The sequence below is a fragment of the Malania oleifera genome, chromosome 1, assembly GCF_029873635.1.
Source record: "Malania oleifera isolate guangnan ecotype guangnan chromosome 1, ASM2987363v1, whole genome shotgun sequence".
In the NCBI taxonomy this organism is placed as follows: domain Eukaryota; kingdom Viridiplantae; phylum Streptophyta; class Magnoliopsida; order Santalales; family Ximeniaceae; genus Malania; species Malania oleifera.
The window spans coordinates 96,671,121-96,685,638 of NC_080417.1; positions in this window are offsets into that span (position 1 = coordinate 96,671,121).

The window sequence follows — 14,518 nt, forward strand, 5'->3', positions numbered from 1 at the left end:
TAATGATCACTTCTTACTAACTCCATGCCAAGCCTCTCCAAGTCCATCAGGATCGGGTGCTAAATTATTGCTGCTAACTATGTTGTTTCCTATGATTTTTGGCTCAAAGCATCAGCCACCACATTAGCTTTACCTAGATGGTAGCTGATAGTACAGTCATAATCCTTGATGAGTTCTAACCATCTTCTATGCCGCATATTCAACTCCTTCTGTGTGAAGAAGTACTTTAAACTTTTATGGCCCGAAAATATTTCACATCTTTCACCATACAGATAATGCCTCTAAATTTTCAGTGTATGAACCAATGCAACCAATTCTAGATTATGAGTGAGATAATTCTTTTCTTATTCTTTCAATTTTCTAGAGGCATATGCTACTACTCTGCCCTATTACATCAATACACATCCGAGCCCCCTCAAAGATGCGTCACATTAGATCACGTAACCATCACCTCCTGATGGAATAATCAATATTGGTGCTGTGAAGAGACTCTCTTTCAATTCCTGGAAGCTCTACTCGCAACTGTCATCCCATACAAACCTGAGATTCTTTCTGGTTAGTCGTGTCAAAGGCCTTGATAATGCTGAGAATCCTTCTACAAACTGACGGTAATAACCTACCAATCCTAAGAAACTCTTGACTTCCTGTATGTTCCTTGACCTGGCCCAATTTAGCACTGCCTCTATTCTGCTGGGATCTCCAAAATTCCATTTCCTGATATAACATGCCCTAAAAACGCAACTTTCTCTAACCAAAATTCACATTTTCTAAACCTGGCATACAATTTTTTTCCCTAAGCATATGAAGTACTAGTCTTAGGTATGTCTCATGCTCCTCAAAATTCCTCTAATAGACCAGTATGTCATCAATAAAAACCACAATGAACTGGTCTAAATACTGGTGAAATATTCTATTCATTAAAACCATGAATAGAATAAGAGCATTCATCAGACCAAATGATAGAACTAGAAATTCATAATGTCCATACCTAGTCCTGAAAGCTGTCTTTGAAATATCTTCAGTTTTAACTTTCACTTGGTGATAACTTGACCTGAGGTCGATCTTGGAATAGACCTGTGTACCCTGAAGTTGGTCAAATAAGTCATCTATACAGGGTAGAGGATACTTGTTCTTAATTGTTACTTTGTTTATTTCCCTGTAATCTATGCACATCCTCATAGACCTGTCCTTTTTCTTCACAAATAGCACTAGAGCTCCCTAGGGTGATACACTAGGTTTGATAAACCCTTTATTCAATAAATCTTACAACTGATCCTTTAATTCTTCCAATTCTGTTGGAGCCATTTGATAAGGAGCTTTAGAGATCGGCGCCATCCTTGGAAGTAAGTCAATAGCAAAATCTATCTCGTGGTCGGGAGGCAATCCAAGTAGTTCTTCTGGAAAAACGTCTAGAAACTCCTTTACCATTGGTGTACTAACAAGATTCAATTCATTTTTTGATTCCTCCTTTACATAAGCCATAAACCCCTGACATTCGTCCAGAAGTAGTCTTCTCACCTGCATGGGTGACACTAACCGAGGTGGGGAATGCACCCACGACCCCACAAATGTAAATTCTAGCTTTCCTGGTGGTCTAAAAATCACCTCTTTTAGATGACAGTCGATACTAGCATGGTTAGTAGCCAGTTAGTCCATACCTAGTATTACATCGAATCCATGCAAATCTAGCACAATTAGGTCAGCTAGTAATACTCTCCCTTCAATTTCTACTGGGTAACCCCTGAGCATCCTACGACATCTCACCATTGACCCTATCGGTGTTGCTACTGAAAATTCAACATCTAATAAATGTGTCTCAACACTGGACAATTTAACATATCCCGCAGTCAAAGAAGAATAGGTGGCACTTGTATCAAATAAAAAAATAACTTGATATATGATAAAGTAGTAAGGGTACCTGTCATGACGTCGTCTGTGGCCTCCGCGTATCTCGAGTCAAAGCATAAACCCTCACCGGAGCTACATTCCTCTGTTGGCCTCCACAAGGCACCTGATAACCTCCTCGGTGCGGTCTGGGAGCAGGTGCAGTACTAGGTGGTGTAGAGCAATCTCGTACTAAATATCCTGGTACACCGTAGTAATAGCAGACACCTCTCCCTACTCGACACTCTCCTAAGTGTCTCTTTCCATATGGCTGACATAGAAGGTAGGTCTGCACTCCCTGAACCTCATGGTCCCCAATTTCTTGCCTTTTTCCTCTACCATAATTACCCCTCCTCCACTGGCTCTTACTAGAGCCTACCTGAGAACTTGAAAGCATGGACCTCCTCTTCTGTCCCTGCTCCTTTGCACCCATTCGCTCATCGGCCTCAGCCACAACTGCTTTTTTTACCAGTTCAACAAAATCCTGCTCTTTCAACACTGTTACCTACTTATAAATTTCTTGCCTCAAACCTCGTTCAAACTGTCTCGCCTTCTTTGCCTCATCGAGTATGATGTACGGGGCGAAGTGAGACAACTCTGTAAACCTCATCGCGTACTGCTAGACTATTTGTTGTCCTTGCCTCAAGTTCAGGAACTCCTTCACTTTGGCCTCTTTGGTAGTGGCCGAAAAGTATCTATCAAAGAACAAATCTTTAAAATGGCACCAGGTCATAGCTATAGGGACCACCCTCTATTCCTCAAACAGTTTCATCATAGTCCACCATCTTTCAGCCTCTTCTATCAGTTTATAGGTGACAAATAAGACCCTATACTCCTCTGCACACTACAGCACCACCAAAACTTTCTTTATTTCTTGCATCCAGTTTTCGGCTACTACAGGATCAACTGCTCATGAAAATGTCAGAGGATTCATCTTGGTGAATTTCTCCATCGTACACTCATGGCCTGCAGACGGGCCTCCCTGCTCTCTAGAGCTCTATGCAATCTCAGTCATAACCTGCTGAGCTACACTGTGTAGTACCACGTCTAAATCAGCCCCATCTGCACCCGAGGGCCCTGCACCCTCATTACTACTCGCATGAGCACTGCCACCACTAGGGTCTATCCTGAAAAGACAATAAACGTGACTTAGGGACCCTACCCTTATAACTTACGTATCTTACCCAAATTCATAGTATCCCTTCTATCTTGACATCCCTATCTTAATTCAAGATCCAATCCCACACTTTAGAAACACAACCTGGCAATAGCTTACTATGACTTTCCTGAAATTGTCACCTCAGGAAAGACACCGAAACAACCATGGAAGTCCTGCCTCCAAACTACAGAACAAAACTTCAAATCCTTTTCCTATACTCTGGTATTATTTCTGCTGCACTCTAGAGTCTACAGAACCTACCAACTTAGGCTCTGATACCAAACTGTAACGACCTACCTATTTTACCATATTTTTTTCCACGTAATAATAATAATAGTAATTCTAACATCCTACTAAACTGTTATAATTATGATCAACCTGAACCCATTAGTACTAGGGATATACCTGTCATATAACTCTGATAACTAAGTAGCGGAAAACATAAAATTATATACATGCCATACAACACCACAAACCATACCAAAGTTCTACATATATATATATATATATATATATATATACACACACACACACACACACACGCGCACAAAAGACCCAAAAACTATCTTAGGGTCATAATCACAAAAACCCACCTGACCTTATCTCACCTACTTACCCTTCTGATAGGGTAGTTCAGCCAACTCCTACCGCTGCGGAGCTTTATCCTCCCTTTTACTTGGATTTCCTGAAATGTTTGTATAGCTGGGATGAGACACCTATCTGTAAGGGAGATAAACTAATATCAATGTGTGGCAACATGAGTATTGTTTGTGATATACATATAAACATTATATAATTCATATCTGGTATAAATAGTTGTATCATATTTGAATAAAACATGATTTAACATAACATAGTTTAACATACTAAATTCTTGTACTGAAAAATCATCTTATATAACAATATCATACTTGAATTATTACCCAAGATAGATAGTTAGTTGTTGTCATGTCTTACCCCCCCACATGACAGGGTTGTGCGGCCTGAAGGTGGGACCTAGTAATGGTTGGCCAATTATGCTAAGTTAAACATAGGTGTGTAAGTATGATGGATCTGTTCCACCTGTGCCGGACTACCATGGGAACTACGACACTCCCATAAAGCCACATCGACTGCCATCTCCCACACTCTACATAAGATGTGTGGTACCACTAATATAAACATAATTGTGAACATATAGCCACGTTACCGTGCTGCATAAAACAAAACTAAGCTATCCGGGTTCTGATAACATATAATACATTCCATATTAAAACATAGTTGTTTCGTATTTTCAGAGTAATATTTGACTTAAACATATTTCATGATTTCTTACATATCATACATAATCACGGCATCAATGCTAACATAATTCATAACGTAAAAATCATGGCATTTGCGCCGACATAATTCATAACGTAAAATCACGGCAGTTACGCCGACACAATTCATAACATATAAATCACAGCACTTATGCTGGCATAATTCATAACGTAAAAATTACGGCATTTACGCCAGCACAATTCATAACATAATAAACATAAATTCTTGTACTATTTACATAATCTTAAAACCATAGTTTCTGTACTGTTTTTAGGGTTTTCCTAAAAACTGCTACAACATGCTTATCTTAGAAAAATCATAATACTTCAATATAACATAACTTTCATGGTAATATTATACTCATGCCACACAAATGTAAATAGTCTTCTAAACTCATAATTTCTTCTAAAATCATATTTCTTTATAAAATGTGTTAAAATCGTTTCCCTATTCAATAACAATATTCCCAAACATAGTTCTATAACATACATATTTTCTTGAAAATAAATGCTGTATAATAATAATAATTTCTTAAAAAAAGCTGACTTAATTTATCCCCTTACCTGACTTACTAAGAAGCCTACAATTTATACCAAATCTACACCTATGTGTTCCCCAACTCAACACCCTGAAATTTATATTTTCCCTAAAAAAACTTCAGTATTATTCCACCTACTACATTTTTCTTAGTCCAAAAATACCAAATACCTTATAAAACTTAAAATAACCAACTTACCCAGATTTTGGAACGGTGCCCAAGTTGGCCTAACCAACGAACTACTCCAACAAACTTGAAGAGAATCTTCTCAGGAGTTGCGTGGCGACTTCCGATCGTTGAACTGATGAAGGACGAAGCCAGAAATCTAGAGAGAAGGTGGGGAAGACGAAACTTAGAGAGAGAAAGGGTTTCACGAAAAATTTTCATGCTGAAAACCCGAGGTTGGTATATTTATAAAACACGAATTCATCGACGAGACACATCACCTCGTCGACGAGTTCATGAAGGGAGTTTGTCGACAAACACTTACCCCTTGTCGACGAATTTCAGGCCCTAGAATCAGCCCTCTCGGTAAAGTCTCGTTGACGAGACACGAGTCCACGTCGACTAGTCCAAGAAGGCTACTCGTTGATAAGTGCTTTCCATTCGTCAATGAGACCCTGTTGAGTCCCTCTTGAAATTTTCCTTTTCTCTCCTTTCTTTTATTTACTTAATTACTATAATTCTTCGGGTCTCTACATCAACACCCCCTCAGGCCATGCTTGGAATACAACAGAATCACAATACGATTTGCGTACAAAATTTTTGCTTCTTAATTAAGCAGATTTGCACCAGTAACAGTCAATGCACACCAATGATGTAAGAACAATAAGCTCAGTACTTTGTGTGTGCAATCAACACTCAAAGTAAAGACTATATCCAATCAGACACAAGAATGTATCAACAAGCTGATCTTTGAAACTAACTATAGATGTAAATCTCAATCATAATTTAGGGTTTCAAAGATTTCTACTAAGAGTATTCTAAATATCTCTAAAAAATATTTTCTCAATATTCAAGCACAAAGAGATATTCAAAAGTTAACTTGTGAAAAGATTTTTGCACACTAAAAAATACAAGCTCATTGAGTTTTGCAATGAAGATGCAAAGACTCACTAGCTATTATATTTTTTCCATACACATATTTATTAAATAAAATTAGGGGAAAAATCTTTGCTCAACTCTCAATCTGAAAATCAAATAACAAAAAAATCAATGAGAGTTTCTATAAAAAATAGAACAATGTATAATCACTCAAAGATCTCTCACAAATATTGATTTAGCAAAGTAATGATTGTTTGAGAGAGAGAGTCAAGACTTTGTATGAAAAATAGGTTTTGAAAAATTTTAGAGGATTTTGCTACTAATCAAAATGTTAATCACTGCTAATCGCAACAAATTAACTTATAGTTATAGACTTGGCCAATTTTATAACCCTTGGGGATACATAGGGAATTATTAAATTTATTTTAAAAGAGTTTAAGAAAATTAACCTAGTTTAACCCCATTTAACCTCGGTAAAAATTAGGCCAACCCGAGAGTTTTGGTCGACCAAGCCGTAGGTTTGGTTGCTCGAATAGACACAATAGAAAAAGTAAATTTTGAATGTTCGGGTGCCTGAATGAGGATTCGGTTTGCTGAGTAAGGCGATTTTCCAATTTGTCCAAGGTTCAATCACCTGGTCAAAAGTTTGGTTTGCCAAACTTGTATGTTCGGTTGCCTAAGGGTGATTTGAACGTGAACGCTCGGGCGTTCGAGTTGTTGGAAAAAATTAGGGTTTAAGTTTAGTTAACCGTGGACACTTAGTTCATTGTGAGTTCGATCGTCCGAAGTCAGGTCAACACGCTAACTATTCAACGATTCGGTTGACCGAGGTGTTTTGAACATCAGGGTTCGGTCACTCGAAGCCCTACTATTTTAGTACCTTAAGTTTGTTTCAATTCAGTTGTTTCCCCCGATAGTATATGTAATAATGAGGACTAACTTAATATAAGTTCAAGGACCTAGGGTCTTTCTAAGGTATTTAAGCTTATCAGTTCCTATATGCATGATATGCATTAATTATTACAGTCCTTTCCTACTTAAATATTACAAACCTGAATAAAACATAATATAAATTACAATAAATGAATCTTCTGGGTCTTCTTTTGCTTCAAGATAACATATGCCATCATACGATCTTACTAATATGAACCTGCACACAAACTTGATAGACATTAAATACCGGAGTATTTGTTATAATCAAAACAGAGTATGACCTTTAAGGTCAACAAATTTATTCACTCTCTTCCATTTCTTCCTGTGTTTATCTAACTGATCTTTTAGTTTTTTATTACTACATTTTAATCTTTATCCTTTGTGTTTCTGTGATGTGGATTGTGTAAATTTTTAAAGTTCATAGAAATTTGGCCTCTATTGTGTTGTCTTTTTTTTTTTTTTTATTACTACTTTTTTTGGTGGATGAGAATGCAACATGAAATTAACATAAATGGTGGCTTTGTGTCAATCCTTGCATATAGCTCCTAAAAATTTACACCATCATTAAATTTGCAAATCTGCATTAAGGTTTAATCAATACTATTTGATGGCCTTTTGGAGTAAATTAGGTTCTGTTTAAATAAAAAATATTTATTTGAGAAAAGCAAAGGAAAAGAAAATAAAGAAGAAACTTATTTTTAGTTATATATGTTTTATCTATCAAATATTATAAAAAATTATTTTAATATGATTCAAAAATAAGAAAATTTAAATATTAATGGTGTGAAATTAAAATTTTGTTCATTGATTTAAAATATTTCATGTTTTTATTTTTATTTTATATGATAGTCAAATATAAAAATGCAGTTCTTTTTTTGAATTTTTCTTTTCTTTCCTTAACATTTTCCTACTCCATACTCTTTCACTATTTCTCTCTGTTAGCTTTACCGTGATCCCGAGAGAGAGGGGGGGGGGTGAATAAATATTTTTAAAATTTAATTCCTAGGTCAATCTCCTAACACCAGTATATTCACAACCCTATGGTCAATCTAGTGCAAGTAAAGTAAATGTATACTAGAAAGTAAATAGAGCAATTTAATCAATCACACAAGCACTAGAAAGCAGTAAAGAGAGGGTGACACGCAGATATGTTATCGAGGTTCGACCAAATGCCTCCCCGCCTTGGCTAACAAGTACAAGGATTACCACTATAACTTGCTCACTTAAACGGGTGGAGCAGCACTTATACAAACCAGGTCAATTAGCACAGGGCTGACCTCAACCATTACAACAATCCTTATCGGACTAGATTACTGCCCCCTCAGGCCACGCTTGGAATCACTCAAATTTACAATCAAATGGTACAATATAAAAATGCTTTCACGTAAAGCAGATTTGTACCCAAATGCGTTCAATCACATACACCACAAATGATTTAATATGTAAGTTCAGTGTGGTCTAAATAGTTCAACTCTCAAATATATTTTCTATTAGTGTAATGCGTATGTGAGAGTGTCAACAAGCAATCTTTGTATTTCAAGATGTTCTCAATCAAGGTGCTCAAACAAAGATATCACTCAAGTTTCAAATATTCCAAAGTGCAGAATATATCAATCACGTGAATAGTGTATATGCTTGGTTTGCAAGATATATGTGATCTTTGTATTCAGCAAAATGATATGTATTTGAATAAATTATCACAAATGCAAATATCTTTTCACAAATATATCAATGTAAATCCCATAAGATATTTGAATAAGTTTAGAAAACGTTTTGCAAGCCAAAACAAATATGAAACTTCCTAAGTTATTGCAACGAAAATGTAATACTCAGAAGTTTAGCAAAGTCTTCTTAGGATAGGCTTATAAGAAAAGCCCCCTAGAACACTTAGGTAATGCTCTCGAAAAAATCAATTCAAACAATCAAACAATGAGAGACAACCTTTTTGTACAAACACTCAAAACACTTACAAAGGATTTTTGAACTTGAGAAGGTAAGCTAGAGTGTTTGTAGAAAGAATATGAGGCCATTTTGAACTGAATGGTTCGATTGACCAGACAGTTGGGATTTCTCCCGAGAACCCTCGGTCAACCAGGTAGTTGGTATTCAATTTTCACTCAGTTGACCAAATGGTAAATTTGTTGACCTCCAGAGGTTTCGGTCGACCAGGGGATTTGAACTACACTAGTTCGGTTAACCGGGACCTTGGTCAACTGTTGACCCAAGCCAGTTTCAGTTGATCGAGGCAGAATGAACTGCCAAGGCCGATCGATCGAAAGTGCACAATGTGTGCATTTCAGTCCTATTTTGAATCATACAAACCCTATTCAAGTGCCTAACATTCATAGGTGCAATGGTGTGTGTCCTAGGGTCATTTATGTCCAATTAAAGACACCGAAAAAATTCGGTGTCGGTCGACTAAAGGGTAAACCCTAAGGTCTTTCTAAGGTCATTTTTGGTTTACGGTTGGTTTGAGCTTACCTATTAGATCATGCATGTTATGTGTGTGAGCTTATTACAAACCAATCCCTATTTACTATTACAAAACAATTACATGAATGAATTATGTATATTACAACTCAATGGTCTTCGATCTTTACTTGCTTTGTGCCCATCTCGATCTTGACAATTTTAGTTCCTGTACAAAACCTTAAACACCCATTAGATACAATGAGCATTTGTCATAATCAAAACCGGGCGAGACCTATAAGGTCAACACTCTCCCTCTCTCCTCCTCCTCCTATGGGTGAAGTTCACTTTGAATTTTGTGGTTCTTGTGCTTCGATTCCATGCAACCAATACAAAACTGATCCCCTTTGATATTTTATTTGACTCCATATAGACAATGTTTGGTTGTTTCTCAATCAAAGTGCATGCAATTGATATAGCTAAGTACTTGATAAAATGTTTAAGTTGGCCATTCTATTTGGTTTTCACTGGGAATAGTAATTCAGACCCTAGAGGAAATAAACTAGAATAAATTTAATCTTGGGAAAGAATCCTTAATGGTGCTAAACCTAAGCATGTGTGTGTGTGTGTGTGTGCGCGCGTGCTTGTGCACGTGTCTATATATATACAAGCATCCCAAGTTTTATACAATTATTCAGTTGAGATTATGTGCCAATGGTTTCTTTGAGTCATCTTTAAGTTTCTTATCTATCCTAGTCAATTCTTTATAATATCTATTTACATTGTCTAGTGGTTTAAGCATTTATGCAAATCTTAAGATAGCCGGCCAAATGTCACCATTACTATTACCTTATAATTGAGGTTGCATTTGACATTGGGTAAAAGAGGATCACATCATCCGATTAAATATTATCTTACTAAATTTTTTACAATGTGGGAAATAGCTTCTTAATTTATAAATTACTATGATGAAATAAGATATCTTTAGATTTTTCTTTCTATAAGCTATTTGTCCATTTAGTAGCACTAAGTAGAACTCTACAATCTTGTTACGTTAACCGCAAACCTTATTCAATACAATTCATTCCCTTCCCTTGATCTCTTATATTTCAAAGTATAGTAGTTTCTAGGAGAGAGTAGCTTTTTTTTTTTTTTTTTGAGAGAGAGAGAGAGATGAACAACACACTTATATTGCACTATAAATATCAAATAGTTAAAATTTCTACATAAAAATTGAACACAAGTAGCAATTAATTCCTTGATAAATAAATCTGCAAGTAGCATCCCAAATGAGATGCATGGAACGCAAAATATATTCATTCACAATTTTCCACGCACAAAATAACAATAAACTTCCATATGATTGTTTGCTCATGAAAAAACTAGTTTGAAGATATATGTATTATGTGAGGAATGGTGTAATCCCAAAAGGGAGGGGGAGGGGTGAATTGGATTTTTGAAAACTATTGCTAAATAATTTATCGATTCACCAAACAATATCCCAATTAAAATTAAATATATGGATTTTTTTCCTTTTTTCTTTTTTTTTTCTCTACCATTTTCTTTCTCTCTCTTCTTCCCTCTTCTCTTTTTTTCTTTTCTCTTTTTGTTCTTCCTTTTCTCGCAGATCCTCTCTCTCTCTCTCTCTCTCTCTCTCTCCCCCCCCCCTTCCCTTTTTCTTTCCTATCTCTTCTTCTTTCTCTCTTTCACTCCCCTGTTCTTCCTCCCATCTCTTTCTTTTTTCTCTCTCTTTCTCTCCTTTATTATTTCCTCTATTTTCTCTTTCTCGTAGACTCTCTCTCTCTCTCTCTCTTCCCCCCCCCCCCTTCCCTTTTTCTTTCCCTATCTCTTCTTCTTTCTCTATTTCACTCCTCTGTTCTTCCTCCCATCTTTTTCCTTTTTCTTTCTTTTTCTCTCCTCTATTATTTCCTCTATTTTCTCTTTCTCGTAGACTCTCTCTCTCTCTCTCTCTCTCTCTCTCTCTCTCTCTCTCTCTCTCTCTCTCTCTCTCCAATCTCATATCTCGCAAACTTCTCTACACTCACCCTTTCTTTTATGTTTTTCTCTATTTCCTATTTTGAGTTCTCACCACTCTCTTTTGTTTTTTAGATTTGAACTGGAGAAGGAAGCGTGAACAAGAGCACTCAATCCTTCGGCTGGTGAAAATAAGTATGCCCCCCTTTTTCTTTGAATGTTCTTTTCTCTGAATTTTATACCACTTTCTTGGGAGCCAAATAGGCTCCTAGGCTTAACTTGAGTTAGGTTGGACCCTGTGATAGAGTTAGGATTAGGGCTGAGTTAGGTTAGGCCCAAGTGGGTTTGACTTGTGATTGGGCTGGTTCAAATGTTTGGGCCTAGCCTGTGATTGGGCTAAGGATTGCTTGGGTCTAAGACTTAGGCTTTGGTTTTGGGCTTTGGGCTTAAGTCAAATAATTGGGTTGGGCCCAATTTTGGGTTAATGCCTAATGGACTTTGGTCCAATTTGGAACAAGTTTGGTTGATTGGGCCGAGACTTAATTTGGGAATGGGCCGCAGTCCAATTGCTTGTAGACTTAAATTTTGTTGGTTGAACTCTCTTAAACCTTAGTTGGGCCTTCAATTTGGTGTTCACTAGGGTTTGGGCTTTTGAGCTTTTGGCTTGTTAACTGAGGTTTAGGCTTTTGGGCATTTAGCTTGGTCACCTTTGGGTTGAAAGCAAATTCAAGGGTTATGGACCTACGTCTAATTTGGACTTGGGTCTTGGGTCTTTGGGCCCATGGGTCAAAATGGGTTGGATCTAGTTTAATGGACTAGGTCAATGGGTCAATTTCAGAGTAATTTTTGCATTACTGGAATTATATGATTGAACATGAAAACAAAGCAACACACAAAAATAAAACAAAACCTAACCTTAGGTCTTCAACTCCTTTGGTCTTCTTGTCCAACGTCAGTTCTTTTTTGCTCGTCTTTGCTCCTGGTATGTTCCTCGAAAGTCTAACTCTAGACCTTTGCCCTGAAACTCTTTCAGGCCATCTGTAGGTTCTCCATTCTTAAACTCTTCAGCAATCCAAACTTTCAGCTCACCCTGGATTGTCTGTCTAATTCAATTTGCTCCTCTCTTAATCAGAACTATCTCATTTCTCTAACGACTACCTATGCCCTCTTTGTGTGTGAATTTCTGTGATTGCTTTTGAATGTGTGTCTCGTGTCCCTCGGAAAGAGTCTATTTATAGGCTTGGGGGTCTGGACCAACATTAAAATCAAATAAAAACGAGTCAATCAAATTAAGCAGAAAATCAATCGATCTTTATTGCTAATTTCCTAATTGTCTATCCTTTCATATGTCCTTTCATTCTTAAAGAAAAACTTCCATTATAAGTTTGGGAGCACTGAAACGTGATTTTTATTGCTGATTTCCTTCCATGTGTGTCTCGGGGGTATTTAAACTTGTGCAATAAAATTTAAGAATAGATCAATCAAGTTAAGAAACAAATCACTTAATCTTTATTACAGATCAATCAAATTAAGAAACAAATCAACCCCTCTTTATTGCTGATTTTCCTAATGACTTTCTTTGTGTGTGTGTGGGTGCAGATGCCATCATGGAATTGGAGAATCCAAATTTTCCTACTTTTTTTCTTTTTTATATATTTTTTAATTTTTTAATTTTATTTATTTATTTATTTATTTTGTATTTTGGCTCTTTTCAATGTAAAACTACTCTATTCAAAATTTCTCTATTTTTCATTTTTGTCTTGTATTTTTCTTCACTTTGTACAATTTGTTACCTCCCCCCCCCCCCCCTACGCAAAAAAATGGGGTGTCTACAGAGACATTTTCAATTGTTGTGTTGTCTGTTGCACTGAGTCCCCATCCTCCTCTATTGCCATTGTTGAACAAAAAGAAAGAAAAACACAAATGCAGTTGAAAAGAAAATTTTTGTTTTCTTGGATATGTTATTAGTGTTTATCATCAATTTTATTTAAGTACATAAGGCTAAAATTTAATTGGCTATTATACTAAAATGTTGTATTCTCTAAAAATTAAAACAACAACGGGGATCTCAATGAAGTTGCTAATGTTGCTTATCAAGATAACCCCCTTGATAGGCCAAATTGTTCCATACTAATTTTATAATAACACTTGGAATTATTGTCCAATGAAAGAGCATTATTACTTCATCTCTAAATGTGAAAATATGTAACAGCATACAATTATGGAGTACTTGGAAAAAATGTTAGAAAAAATAGAAAACACTCAAGTATCATATATCTAAGAACTAGAAGATAATGTCATTTGAAAATCTTAGGTGATAGTATTTTATAAAGCGAATCACGACCAAGTGTGATACACTCAAGAATAGAATTTCATATTTAATTTTAGAATACCATGCATATAACTAATAGTCATTAGATTGAATAATTATTAGGTGACAAATAGTACTGAGAAGAGAGGATGAAACAAATCTAAAGAACATAATTACATTCTAAAGATGAAACAAATCTAAAAAACATAATTACCTTCTTACAATCATAATAAAACACGTTTTTTGTGTTGCTTCTTTTGCCTAATATGTGGTGGTAGGTCCTCTTAATTACCTAATTTCACATAATACTTCTGACTATTTTTTGTCCAATACTCATGTTTGCTTTAAAATTGCTTTCACGCGCGCGCATATATATATAGTAAATCCTACAGCTACGAACTCATCTAACATGTTAATGATATATATATATATATATACATGCAATCTGATGGGCCACAAATCTAATAAATTAATATGCAAGGGGTTGGGCCAGAGCCGGCGATTGCAGCAATTCTCAATTTCCTATGGGCCAGGAGGCCCACAACTCGTATATTCCACAATTTCCAGTCTCCTGGGCTTTGGTGGAGGTGTTTATGGATCAGAATGGGTCGGGCTGAGCTTAAATTCTAATTGTTTCCATCTTATTAAGTTTAGTACAAAGTTAATCTTAAGATATGTGGCTGAGGATGTGGTTTGGATTGATTTAGGTCGGCTTGAATATTGGGTTGGGCTAGTTTGAGTTGATGGTTAACTTGTTTTAAAGTGATGTAGAAAAAAAAAAAAAAAACCTGAAGGAATATGTACAAGACTTTTTGTCAAATACAATGATATATGTTATATTAAAAACGCTACTTAAATTAGCGTTATTGAAGTTAAATATATTAAATTAATAGACTTCTTATTATAAAAAAAGTAATAGTATCAATATAATAGTATGAGCAATATGTTAATGCTGCATTTAGGA